The following is a 14,700-nucleotide window of genomic DNA, read 5'->3' as shown; positions in this document are numbered from 1 at the left end:
TGGAAATATCAACTTCTGTGTTGATCCGGAATGATAGACAATACCCCCTTCTCTGACGTTAAGTGAAGACTTCACTTACAGGACTCACACGATTTGAAAATATGTATTATTTATTTACATATCCTTTACTAATGAGACTCTTCTTCTTCTGTTCCGAAGAAGAAAAGCGTTCCCAAACAAGGCACTGTACTTCCTACAACACAGCCGATGCCAGATGAGATTCCAAATGCGGTTGGTTCCTCTGGCAGAGGCTATTATTTTATTCACTTTGCGTGTTGATACAAACTCCCTCAGTAACTATTCCCTGGTTTCTCAAAAGTAACAGTCCACAGCAGTGCACGTGTCCAGAGGCAAGATCTGTAACAAAAGCTGCATTTCTGGAAGGAGTGGGAAACAGTTTCATTCTTCTCAGGTACCAGAACCACAGACTGCAGTTAGAGAGGGGGACTAGGGAACGAGGGGGAGCCCACTCGCGTGCAGACCAGCGAGGGATGCCCTCCTTCCTGGCCTTCCCTGTGTCCCCCGATCTGAACAGAAGAATGCTCGAAACGTGTGACCTTGGGTTTCTGCTGCTTTAAAAGGCCCCGTGGCTTTGCAACCAAATCCTTAGGCTCAATCTATGGATGTGTTTGTCTAATAAATTCTTTTGTAACGACTGCTCATTGAATTATTTCTTGCTCCCTGGTAGCAAAGCTTTTACTAATTTCACGATCAGAGGCTGTAGAGAGGTATCGCCTTTGCCCCACCGGCTAGCATTCACAAAGAGAGGGTGTGTCTACCCCTGACACCACTTCCTCAGGCCAGCCTTTTCAGACCATGGCTAGATGTGCACCTTGCAGCTACCCTGGCCAGCGGTACGTGACAGACACACGGGCGACTTCACAGCAAGCGTGAAGCATGTTTACAGGATTTGTATTAGTGGCTGCAATTGAAATCTACACCTACCTACCAGATTTCTAAGGCTTCGTTAACTTCTACGCTTACTTTACAAGTCCTTAACAGCCCATAAAGGGCTTGGTGGATCACGTTTCAGACTTGGGCTGCCCACTAGTCATAGGTTTCTGGTGTTAAAAATGACTATTTTAGATTCCCACTTGAAACCCTGTGGCCAGGGAGTGAGTAGGGAGCATTCCTAATATTTAGCGACCCCCTGTCCACTTTGTGGGCACAGATCAATTTAGTCTACCTGCCTTTTTAGAAATAACTTATAAGAACCACCCTGGCTGGTGTCGCTCAGTGGATTGAGTGCTGGCCTGTGAACCAAAGGGTCACTGGTTCGATTCCCAGTCAAGGCACATGCCTGGGTTGTGGGCCAGGTCCCCCACAGGGGGTGCATGAGGGGCAACTACACACTGAAGTTTCTCTCCCTCTCTTTCTCCCTCCCTTCCCCTCTCTCTAAAATAAATAAATAAAATCTTAAAAATAAAAAGAAATAACTTGTAAGAACCTATTGAACTATGTTTTAAGATTATGAGTAGGCCAACATAAGACATTCTTCAATGAATGCTAAGTACACTTAAAAATGAAATTCCACCTTAAGATCAATCCAAGGGAAGCATCTAAGAATCTAAGAAGCGGGAAGACACAGACTTGGGGGAAGAGAAGCTGAAAGTGCCCCCTGACCCCTTCAGAGGGAGGACACCAAAAGGAGCCTGGGGGCGGAGAGCAGGGAGAGCCAGCTCCCCACACGCGGGATGGACTGCCTTTGCCATCCGGTGCTCCCGGAGGGTGTGAGCAGTACCCGCGCTGTGTGTGGGTTTCATGTTCGTTTCCCGATGGGGAATGAGGTTGCCTAACTCTCCATATGCCCACCGGCCCCTTGGGTCTCTGTTTTAGTGAAGTGTTTCATCGGCTCTCTGCCCGCTGGTTAACCCCCTCGTTTTCGGGTACACTGAGTATTAGGGAGGGGGTGACTTGTCCAAAGTGACCCACATCACCTGGAAAACAGGCTCAGTGGGGTTACCTGACTTGCCCAAGGTCATACAGCTGGGGAGAAAAGAGCAGAGCCTGAGACGTGGGTGGTTGAGATTGGATGCGGGCTTGCCAGCCACATAAAATATCCCATTAATGTCCTTTACAGCGGTCTCAGCGCTGTTTGGGCATTCTGCGGTTGCAGGGCTGGGCCCGTCCTGGAAGGAGAGCGTAGGCCGTAGCTCCGCCTCCTTCCTGCCCTCCCACTCACCCCGCCATCTGCATAGGGGCATGGAGCCCCTATTCTGTGCCAACGACTGTTTTGGGCAGTTAGAATTTATAAAGGCAAAGGGGGTCCCAGGCTCGGGGGAGATTACCTCGGCATTCCCAGCCTTTCTAGGACCATGGAGGTTAGTGCACAGCCCTCTCTCCGCCACTCACTGCAGCCTCCGGCTAGTGTCCTAAGGTTTCCAAGGCTCTGACAGGCACAGAGCGTGCCCTCCCTCGCCAGGTGTTAACGTTCTTCCTGCCTAATTGCACTTTGGCACATTTAGGTGACCACGGGGTTTGGAACTGGCCTCGAAATGAGCAAAGACCAAGTTTGAAATGCAGAGCCATCCCAGGGAGCTGCCAGCCACGTGGTGACCCCTGAAAGGCCTCCCCTGCTGGGCTTGCTGGGGGCGGGAGATGGCAGTCCACACAGCAGAGCTGAGCGGACAATCTTATAAAGCCATTATTTAAAAGATTTGATTCCCTCCTGGTGATTCATTTTCGTTTGTGTGCCGTTAATACTTTACAAAAGGGGCCAGGGTCCTCTTTGCTTCTGTATAACTGGCATGTCCTAAGGCAGAGGGGCTGGACCTGGGGGAACTTAGCCTGGCCAGGAGTCCGTACTCCTGAGGTCTGAAGTGACCACCACTGTGCAGAAAGTTTCTAAAATAACCGTTAAAAGGAGAGTTTATTCCTTTCCCCAAAATTCCATTCTTCCAGCCCCAGCCGGGTAGTTGGTTGGTTGGAGTGTCGTCCCGATACACCAGTGTTGCCGGTTCCATCCCGGTGAGGGCACACACAGGAATCAACCAATGCGTGTGTCAATAAAGGGAAGGCCAAACTGATGCTTCCCTCTTTCTCTTTCTCTCTCAATTGATAAATAAAAAAATTTAAAAATGACATTATTCCACTATTGCATTTTTCCAAGGGGTACTAGTTTTACATAGCTGGATTTTCTTTTCCTTTCCTTCTCTTTCTTTCTTTCTTTCTTTCTTTCTTCCTTTCTTTCTTTCTTGATACATCATTATAGCTGACTAACTTACTCTAAGTTCCCAAGACTTCAGAAATACTTAATTCTGATAAATATCCACACAGGGAGAAAAAAAAACTAACCAACTCTTCTTCGATCCCCAAAAACCAAACAAACAGAAGAAAAAAACCACAACCAAACTCATGTATCTCAAAGCAAGATTTTGATAAATTTTTTTAAAAGATTTTATTTATTTATTTTGAGAGAGGGAAGGGAGGGAGAAAGAGAGAGAGAGAGAGAGAAACATCAGTGTGAGGTTGCTGGGGGCTGTGGCTTGCAACCCAGGCATGTGCCCTGACTGGGAATCGAACCTGCGATGCTTTGGTTTGCAGCCCGCACTCAATCCACTGAGCTACACCAGCCAGGGCTGATAAAATTTTTTTAAAGATGTCGACATTCAAGCAGATCTCTAGTTAGAAATTAGCTTCCTTCCGAAGAAGTCAGCTCGGTCGTATTGCAAACAGGAACTCCTCTGGAGCTGCCGCAAGGACACCCCGTTTGTTGTGACGAATTCACAAGCTGACTTAATCCAAACGCCTTTCATGGGAATCACACTTCTTCATCTTTTAAAACACTGTTTTTTGGTGATTGTAGAAACATATACACAACAGAAAATTGATCATTTTACCCTTGTGTTTGATTTAGTGGCACTGAAACAGCTAGAATAAAACGTTCTGAAGTCCTGGCTGGCGTAGCTCAGTGGATTGAGCGCGGGCTGCGAACCAAAGTGTCACAGGTTCGATTCCCAGTCAGGGCACATGCCTGGGTTGCAGGCCATGACCCCCAGCAACCGCACACTGATGTTTCTCTGTCTTTCTCCCTCCCTTCCCTCTCTGAAAATAAATAAATTTAAAAATCTTGTAAAAATATTTAAAAAACAAACAAAAAAGTTCTGAAAAATAAAAAAATCTTGTAAAAATATTTAAAAAACAAACAAACAAAAAAACGTTCTGAAAAATTGCCCCATCGAGTCCAGCCCTGCTGGAACCATGGCAGTGTAACAGCTATAAAACAATGGCCCTGGAGCTACTCTGACTCCTTTTAAGTCTGTGTTTCAGATCTAAAGCCAAGCCACACAGACAAACTCAGTACCTGGTGGGGGAAGCTTCTTCCTGTATCTCATAGTAAGTCCTGCCCAATCCCAGAATGCTTTGCTTCACTGACATGTACTCCAACATCACTTTTCCAAAACAGGAAAAAAGCCTGCTAACCTATACTCTGATTGGTTAACGCCAGCAGCTTCTGTGCTCCCAAGCAATAAACTTATTTAATAAAATAAATAAATGTGGGGCCCCCAGCCCCACATTTAGGGCACGGAATCTGAGGCCCTACCTCAGTACTCTCACCCTCTGCAGAGCCTCGATAAACCTGCCTTTGGTCTAAATTCTTTTAAATCAGGAGACAAGAACCCAAACTCGTCAATAACAGCAGGTAAGTATGTTTACCATATTGCACAACCAGCAGCTCTCTCTAGTTCCAGATCTTTTCATCACTTCAATCGGAGACCCGGACCCATACACTGGCTACGCCCCGTGCTTCCCGTGTGCTGACGAAGAACCGGCCCATGTGATTCGATCCGACAGCTGGTGTCTACTTTGGCTTTCAACTCCAGAAGGGCAAAGCACTGCGTTTCAACAACAGCTTCATGGCGGGACGTAAAAAATGATAGTTTGTCCTTCCTCTCTTGGGAAGCTTGACCTGTAGCAACCACGCCTGCAGAAAGTAGCAGCTGGGCCCCTGGTGGGTGCTGATTCCCGAAGCTGTGTCGGGGCCCACACAGTCCCTCTGGCTTGCTGTGTGTCGGGCCCCGTGTCCCCAGGGCACGACGGGGAGCAGACAGCCCATCCCTACCATCCAGTCCTTCCTTATACCTAGCGCGTGGTCTCTCAACTCTTCCGATGCCATACCTTTGAGAACAGAAAAGCAGCATGTCTGTATCCCCAACATATGCATTTGTTTAACCTGTGCACCTAAAAAATCAAGGAGTATTTACTTTGCAAAAAAAATGTCTATTTCAAAGGATGAGATTATGAAATCGAAGTGGGACTTCTGACATTTCCTTCCCGCACATTCATTCCTCTTTCCTCTCACACCGTCTCCCCAATGTTTGGCAGACAGGACTGTTCTGGAGACATTGCTTTTCTGCCTGGGGGGCGGCCAGGTCCTTCTGCAGGGAAGGCTCCCCCCCCCCGACTCCCCTGACACCCCCCACCACTCAGCACCTGCTGCTGCACTTTGTGGGTCTCATCATCTGCTCGTTCGATATCCGGGACAGGCTCTGCTCCTGTCTCCCTGACCCTGGAATGTATCCATGTGGTTTGTGGGGCTTTGGTCTCCCCCATCAGGGCATGCTCGTCTTCAATCCATTGCTGTTAAATGACTGAAATAGGTTTTTCCTTCTTGGCTACTTTTGTTTTATTTTTTGGTGTGTAGGAGTAGTCCTAGTTTTCCACAACTTCTTCGAAGCTTTGGGTAACAAACGTTACTGAATGTGAAATGATTTGAAAGGACATCCTACATGGATACAAAAGTTGTTTATAGCTTTTGCGTAGCCGTAGCTGTAGGAGTGTGGATGCCAAGGGGCCACGTACTAACCCTGACAAGCTCGGGGGAGGCCTGCATGCTGGCCTCACAAACTCAGAGACCTCAGGGAACCGCCTAGGGGGGTCGGTGACTCACACTTTTTAACTACAGTAGTTTGTGTCACGTAGCCATGTCCTAGGCTAAAAGCTTCCCCGACAAAAGTCAGTCTTCACCCGAGCTGAGCCTGGCTGTGGTCTGTGTGCATCTGTGGTAACACACCTTTGGATGTCAGGGTACCATCGCTTTTTCTGGACTCTTCTGGGCACAGAAAGACACCAGAGCAGAGCCCGCTGATCTCCTCCTTGTTGCTGTGGGCCTGTTCCTCGTTGACCGCTACTGCCCGCACCCGCCTGTGCGAAGAAGCGCGTGGCTACCGTTTCACCTTTTACCCAACCCCAGAGCCGCCCCCTGACCCCTCTCTGCTTCCTCCCGCCTCCCTCATCTGCCACCAGTGGGTTCCACGTAACCCCCTTATGCCTCCTCTTTGGATTGCACCGTGTGAAACTAGGTGCCACACTGCCACTTTCCAGAACATTTTCTCAGCTCGCTGAGGTTTAAAGCTTCCTGGCCACTGTTGTCGTTGGGGCTCGAGTACACTCATAAAAATTCCCCACAGGTTTGAGCGTTCCTTGTGTTGACAGAAGCAATTTTTTCTTTCCACTCGTCACAGATGGAGAAAATCAATAAGGACCAACTACTTGGACAAGTGACCGCGCGTGCCTGGACGTCAGCGCAAGGGCAGATGGCTCTCGGCTTTCTGATGCTCCTCAGCTTCCTCTCCGTCTGGCTGCAGCCTGGCCCCGGCCTGCGGACCCCCTCAGGGTGGCTGCGCGGGCTGGGAAAGAATTCACAGTCAGAAGGACGTGTAGACGATGAAGGGTTTACTCCCTCTCTGAGAAAGGAGAGGTGGGTGGCGTGGAGAGGTGCGCCAGCCTGGAGGGGTGGGGGCTTTGAGCTTTCATGGGGTTATAATCAGATTAAAGAAGGCTGGGTGGGGGGGTTGCCACTGTGTGGCCCCTGGACTGTTGGGGGCGCTGGAACCGAGGCTGCAGTTTGTTACAAAATGCTCTTCCGCCTGTGGCCGCAGGGAGAGGTTAGTTCTGTTCCTGCTCCCAGTGCTTCCCTGTCCTGGGGGTGAGCTCAGAAGAGTGAAATAGCAGCGTTGTTTACCAAGGGCAGAGGCCTGCCGTTGCAGCAAACAGCGCTGACTTCATCCTTTCGGACCACACAGGGAGCAGCCTGCTTTCCTCCCCCGAAGCCTGGATGGAGATGCGCTGAGACGGAAAATGGAGGCCAGGCTTTTGACCCAGCAACCCTGGGCTGGGACTTTAACTGTTGGGAATAAGGAAATTAAGAACTAAATTTCCTCTAATAGACAAGAACCACATTGTAGCTAAAAGGAAATGATAAGGGAGACACAGGGCAGTTAAGCAAACATCCCGTGTCTAGCAGACGCTCTCCCTTGAGTAGGCTAGATAAGCAGTGCTTTGTAGTTTTTAATGAGAAAATAGAAATCTAGCTAGCTAGAGCCAGGAGATTACTAGGTTAATGAACAAACAGCCTGCCTTCCCGCCTTATGCAAAAATGCTTGGTTTGAAATTCCCGCGCGCGGTCTCTGTAAGCGAATTGCTAACTGCCACGTCTGCTTCTGTATAACGCTTGCTTGCCCGCCCCTATATAAGAAAGTAGTTGTACGCGCTCGCGGCGGCTCTCGTTTGCAGCTCCTTGTGGGCACTGTGTCGCTGGACACTTTGAGAGTTCGCCCCTGCGCAGGTTAAACTTGGCCAATAAAATAACACCTTTGAACCCCTGAAAGTCTCCGATATTGGTTCTCGCGTGTGCTGGATGCTACATAACCTACAGACAGGCCTTCCTGAGACGTCAGGGACCAGGTTATCTGTTGTGATACCGCAGAGCGCGAGACGGGAAATAACCCGAGCGTCTGGCGATCCGGGGCTATTAGTGCAGCAATAAACAAAAGGTGGAGGGCGAGCTCTCTCACCGACACCGAGAGCGCTGGGGCCCAGGAGGCAGCCAGGTACAAAGAGTGCACGCAACCTGCTAGTGCAGGTGCTATAAAGTGGGGGACAGTGACAGGTGTCTGCACTGTCACCAGATGGGGGTCTGGCCCCCAGCGGGTCCGCCTGGGGCCAGCTGGTCATGTGTGGGCTCTTGACTTCCTGTAGGGAAGATTTCACAACACGCGTCCAGGTGGCTAGGAGGGGCCATTTATGAAAGCTGGGCACTGCGGCACAAGGAAGGGCCTGGCATGGAAGAAGCAACCGGAGAGCTGAGGCAGGGCTGCCTTAGCTCATGGGGAGGTCGAAGAAAAGGGGTCCCTGGGGACAGACTCAGGGGGTTAGCCCGGGACTAGCTGCTGCTGCCCATTGCTTCCCTGGTTGCAATCTCACAGGGGCCCTCAGAGTTAGGAGGGGACGAGTGGCAGTGGAGGAGTAAGTGGGGGCAGAAAACAGGACGCGCTGCTGCCTGGAGGGAGGGGCTAGCGGGAGAGCTGGGCTTTTTGTCTGTTTGCATTTCTCTCTTGCAGGCGGGATCTTAAGGGAGGCCTCAGGGGAGGGTTCCAGCCGAATATTCATCCCTTCTCCAGGTGCGCTCTTTGAGAGTCAGGGTCTCTCCTGATTGGCCAGCACCGGGCAGGGGTGCATCCGTCCCTGCAGCAGCAGGTCCTGGAGTCGCCCACCTGGTTTTGCTGCCTCCCTGCACCTGGAGCTGAAACACAGCCGAGGCCCAGGTGCTACCTCCGCGGAGGCGGCCTCTGTGTCGGGCTGTGCACGGCTCGGCCGGTGTGCTCAGCTCTGTCTCATTCGCCCTGGCGCACCTGCCGAGGAACCTTCCTGGCTCCTTACTCCCCTGCCTCGGCACCTGGTTCTGTTTCCACTGAAAATCCCCGGAAGGGCACACAAGGAGCTACTGTAGGGGGCGTCCATGGTGGGCGACATGGGCTGGGTGCGGTGGGCAGGGGAAGCCTTCCAGGCGTGTCCTTTCTGCTGTGCCTTGATTGGTAGAGGAAACCAGTGCATTCACTGTTTAAAACAGAAAGATGCTGCTGGGGCTGGGGGATGGGGTGGAAATGTTGGTGGAGCAGGAAGTAGTTTGATGGTTTTCTGAAAAAAGAAAAAAGGAAAGAAAGAAAAAGGCAGGAAGAAAAAAAAAGAGCTGGAATCTTTATGTAATTGGAAGGTTTTTAAAGTTCTTTCTAGTATCAATCTTTGGAAAGGAAGGAGAGAATTGAAACTGTTTGCAACACCAGCCCGGTGGGGCCCCGGGCTGTGCCCCTGCCTTTATCTCGGGTTCCCTCCAGAAAACGAACACACAGGTAGAGCCCTCGCCAAGGCGTCTCTTTGATCAGTCGAAAGCCGGCTCGCGCGGAAGTTGGACCTTGTAACCCGGCCGGCACAGCCTCCCGGGCCCCGGGAGCGGCTCGGAGAACTGGGGCCCAAGTAGGAAGTTTCTCAGCTGAGGTCGCTCAACAGGGAAAAGAAGTCATCTTTTCTAAGTAAAATTTATTCCAGAAGATCAAAGTAATTAACTGTTGCTTCCTTAATTCACAGTGTTCTAGCTTTCTAAGTATATGTGATTTAGTTGGATGTCGAGGTAAAAACATCCAAACCTGAAATAATGAACATCCAATCATGAAATAATTTATGATACCACATGGTAAGAATTTTTATGAGTTTATTTGAGCCAAACTGACAACAGTTCCTGGTAAACAAAACCTCAGTGGACTGAGAACATGCTCTGGAAGGCAGCGGTTTTGCACCTGGTTGTATGCATGACAACCCAACGAGGGGCGTGGGAGGGCTACATGGAATCCATCGGGTAACAGGTGAGGGAGGCAGGAGGGAGCCAAGAGGGGGGTGGGACCTCTGGGGCTGGGTGACAAGTGAAATGATAGACAGACTTCCTTTACAGAGGAGGGTGAGGGCATAGATACGACACTCAACAACTGACACGTAACTGTACCCACGAGGGGATGTGTGGTCTCAGCTCTGGTGGCTGTGCCCCAGGGGTTTGGAAATAGCGAAGTCACCTGACATTCCAAAGGTGTGTTATCACAGATGCACACAGACCACAGCCAGGCTCGGCTCAGGTGAAGAGCGACTTTTGTCGGGGAAGCTTCCAGCCCAGGACGTGACGACGTGACAGAAACTGCTCTTAGTTACAAAGCGTGAGTCACCGACCCCCCTAGGCGGTTCCCTGAGGTCTCTGTGTTTGTGAGGCCAGCACGCAGGCCTCCCCCGAGCTTGTCGGGGTTGCCACTCGGCCCCTTCGCGTCCGCACAGATTGCAACAGGAATCTGTAGAAGAGGGAAGATTCGAACCGGACACGATGGTGAGGGCTTGCACGATAACCTCCTCTCATCAGTGTAATTAAAAATAACAATGCCACTCACGGTTTCAGTGGCTGGGTGGCTCAGAAGCGACTGGGTGTTTCAGAGTGTCAGTGATCTGCCTGCTTTACATGATGGGCAAGTGAGCTGGCGGGGGGTGGGGGCGGGGGAAGGGGGAAGGTTGGGGGATCTTTTGCTGCCCAGCTAAGGAGGGGTGGAGTCTGGATGGGCCTCTGGATTTTCTTTTCTTTTTTTTTTTTTTTTTTTAAGGTTTTATTTATTTATTTTTAGAGAGGGAAGGGAGGGAGATAGAGAGAAACATCAATGTGTGGTTGCTGGGGGTCATGGCCTGCAACCCAGCATGCACCCTGACTGGGAATCGAACCTATGACACTACTTCTGTATTTTCTGATGCTGAGACCTGCGTCTTAGCTTCTGTAGGTCTGGATGCCAGCGCTTGGGAGCATCGATTAGTGAGGCTCACACCTTTGAAGGTGGCAGTGGCCGTGTATTCCACCGTCGGCTCTCTCAGAGCCCCGCCGCTGGGCGCTTTGTGAACCGGGCCGCACGGCTCGCGTGGTTCCAGGTAGAATCGGAGATGGGCAGACTAATACGGTGGAGATCTTTTGCTGCTTTAATCTCTATTGAAACCAATTCGGACATCAGGAAAACAAAAGTGAACTAGCTGAATCAATTCGATACATCAAACTGGAGGTGGCAGGGAAGTGTCATTTGTCAGCCCTAATTTAAGGATATAATTCATTTTTTAAAAAAGATTGTATTTATTTATTTTTAGAGAGAGAGGAGGGGAGGGAGAAAGAGAGGGAGAGAAGTATTGACTGATTGCCTGGCAACCCAGGCAGGTGCCCCCGGCCGGTGCTCTATCCACGGAGCCACACCAGCCAGGGTGATTTAATTCATTTTTAATTAAAATCCTTCTGGGGGAGAATCTATGGCAAAGGAGAAGAGAGAGGACATACACCTCTGACAAGGACATGACAGCCACAAACGCAGGGCGCGCTGGCGACTCAAATACCAGGACTGGCGTTGTTGTCTGTGACCAGGCTTTCCAGAATGGCGAGCCACTCACGGCAAAATTCTGGCCAGAATCAACTTGGTGTCTTCAGCACAGATGAAATAATTTATGATACCACAGTACATGTATTAAATAGCCTTTAACTTTGAAATTAAAAAAAATTAAAACCAATTTATTTACCATGGTAATTTTACATGAGCCCTGGCTGGTGGGGCTCAGTGGATTGAGTGCTGGCCTGTGAACCAAGGTATCGTCGGTTCGATTCCCAGTCAGGGCACATGCCTGGTTTGTGGGCCTGGGTCTCCAGTAGGGAGCCTGTGAGAGGCAACCACACATCGATGTTTCTCTCTCTTTCTCCCTCCCTTCCCCTCTCTCTAAAACCAAAAAAATGAAATCTTAAAAAAATGATTTTAGGAGAAAACTTTGAGTTATTTTTAATTAATTAATTATATTGTTCTTTTTACTATAGTTCAACAACAACAACAAAAAGTCAGAATTAAAGTTCTGCCAAGATAAGTAACAGAAGTTATCTAACTTTTGGCACTCGGGGGTAGCCCTCACGTAATCAATAAAAAAAAATCATTGCAAAACACACCAAGTCAATAAGGCCGTAAATATTTAACTAGTACTTGAGGTATCTCTTACTTCATTTTGAAGTTAATGAACAATGTAAATATTTTCCAAATGAATGCTGCTGTTGACTCACTACTTAACTTTTTGTCAAGAAGATGTCACTTTAACCTTTTTTGCTCTTGGTTGAAATTTTTTTCTGCTGATTAAGTGTCTGGTGCACCAAGCATGACGGGGCGGACCCGCTGGCTCCCTGGCCACCCATTTCGTCGGCCTGGCTGGGCCCTCGACGGCGGAATCCGGCATTTTCCTGCCTTTAAAAGTGCTGGACTAGGTCTTCAAGGCTTTTCAGCTTTCAAATCTATCATGCACGTACATCTCTAGTTCGTATATTCGAAGTAACATGTTTATGATGTTTCAATATCAAGAATTAGCTGACCTCTCAGCTCCCCGAGCCACGGTTCTTTTTAAACAGGGTGTTGAGTTGCTTTCAGCAGACTTCACCTCCAGCTGTGGGAGCCGGATAGGCCCGGATTGCCTCCATCCTGCTTCTGGTATTTTCTGTTCTCTCTCCGCTCAGCCTTCCAGGTACCGTGTCTTCCCTCTGTGGTCACCGGCTCTCTCAGACGCTCCCCGCCCCGGACCCCACTCCGTTCCGGATCTCCTGCCCCTCCCTGAGAACTGGCCCGCCCCTTCTCTCCAGCACGCAACTTTGTACGCTCATCCCACACAGGTGACGTTCCTTTGGCACTTAGACAAGTAGCAAGGGCAACAATGAAGCATCCTCCTTTCTCCAACCCAAGCTTCTAGGGTGTTCTAACTAGAATGGCTGTTACTATGCTAGGAGTGGGGAGGGTTTGGGGCCCCCTGGGGTTTGGGAAATGCAGGATCGTCCTCTCATACTGGGCCCCTTGCTCTGCCCCTAATTCCTGCCCATGGGCACAAAGATAAGTACTGACAAACGTGGAAGAACAATTCCTATTAAAAGCAACATGTTGCTGGGCTCTGGGAGGCTGTAGGAATCCTGCAAGAGGGGCTTGGACTTCAAGAACCGAGAGCCTGGCTGGGAGGAATAAGATACAGACAGAGCTGGAGGCAACTGTGGGCAGTGCTGTGACAAGTGGCCAGGAAGAACGAAGTGGCCCAAGGCACCGGGGAGCGTGTCACGTGGGCAAGGAAGGCCAGGAGCTGCCCCTTCTTAGGTTTGGCTCCCAGGGGAGAGAAGATAAATGCTCACGGCAGGCACCTCCTCCTACCAGAGCCAACATTTGCCTGCAGAATTTCTGAATCTCTGCCTACGATCCCCCATTCACACCTAAGTTCAGAATGTAACTGCCATCCCTCTGCAATCCTCCTCACCCCTTCGCTTAACCTGCTGCTGCCATTCTGGACTTACGGAGGTGCACTCTCCTCCAGACATAAATGCCTGCCCCCCCCCTCCCCCCAGTGCAGCAGCGGCAGGGGGCAGGAATTCTGCACGGTGCCGAGGCTTTTGTTGGAAGATGTCTTTCTAGGGGGACCATAACCTGGAGGGAAGTATTTTCTCATGCTGGGTAAAAATCACCCAACACCGTGAAGAAGAAATCAAGAACGAGAGGCCTGCATAATCCATAAATCATTTTTTTCTGGTCCCAGAATAACTGAGAGTTGCTTGTATAAGAAAATCAAGAGTTCTTTCCTTTTTAATATAGTGGCAGCTTTTTCGGACGGTCAAGGTGCAGGCAAGATTTCAGTTCACACCTGTGGAAGGAGCATTTCCTCCTCGACTTCTCCCTCCTCACTGAAGAGTCCCACCTGTGCGTACCTGGTGCGACACCCTTTGCGACATCAGGCTCACAGACTCCAGGGACATGTGCTGAGTGAACGGATGAAATCAATGTAGGTGTTGGCTGTCTGCTATGGGATCAGTCTTTCTACCTTTCAGTTTCATGGTTCCCGTAATTATGGTTCAGTTAATTACTGGAGTCTATGAATAGCTTTAGAGGCTCAAAAATCTTGGGAATATATGTTTTTCCTTACGTATTTCCGGACTGTACACATAAAATACATGCCAATGAAACAGCTCCATTTCGTGGTTGAAAACAAGCTTTTTTCTTGTCTACATCTCCAAGGTCACGTTAAGCAGAGAAAACAACTGCTCGTAGAGAAACTATAAAATATTATCATGTTCTCTGTACCTATTGCATTTTTTCTGATAAGGGAGAAGAGATAAAACCCAGACATTCTCGGCACTTTCTTGCATGGGAAAGCAGTTTGTGAAAGAGCACCTTATCTGGGCGTCCCAGAGCATTTCCGTGTATGGTGCCACGCACATCTTGGGTGTCATGCCACCTCTATGAACTCAGAAGTGCCCGCTCCTACTTGGGAAGGCATAACCTGGGGTCGCTGTGCTTTGTGACCGTACCGAGAGACGGCTTGGCTTTACACCTGTGCCCAGGTTTGTAGAGCAGGAATGTGGAAAAATGACTACTGTCCGATTCCTTGGGCAGAACCAGCTAACTTCCAAGAAGTTAACCACATTGTATGCAGGTAGTGGACTGATAGGAAAAAAGAAAAAAAAAAAGGCATAGGCCTACTCTCCCTGAGCCCCTGAGACTGCTGCCCGGCCACAACTATTGGAGTCATTGACCTTGGTCTAGGGCAGACGGGTCCAGGAGGTCTGAATCCCTTCTGGGGCTTGTTCTAGGCACCTGCAAACCTGGGCTCTGCAGTTGACGGCTCTGCCTCTGTGCCTATGCCGTTTCCCAACCCCTACCATACAGCTGTGACCTTACTTCCTGCTCACCTGGTTACGTATGTCAAATGTCTTCCATTTGCCCTCCTACCCCATCTACTCTCCACCCTTCTGTACCCTGTCCGTGTCCCAGGAGGCTGACCTGCAGGTGGTGGCCTCAAAGGGCTGCCACCCTAGGTCTCTGGCTTCCTAATGGGCTCAGCCCATGGGTAACC

Source organism: Phyllostomus discolor, chromosome 5 (assembly GCF_004126475.2).
Source record: "Phyllostomus discolor isolate MPI-MPIP mPhyDis1 chromosome 5, mPhyDis1.pri.v3, whole genome shotgun sequence".
NCBI classification, from domain to species: domain Eukaryota; kingdom Metazoa; phylum Chordata; class Mammalia; order Chiroptera; family Phyllostomidae; genus Phyllostomus; species Phyllostomus discolor.
The sequence above is the reverse complement of the archived record's forward strand: the minus strand, read 5'-3'. Positions refer to the sequence as shown.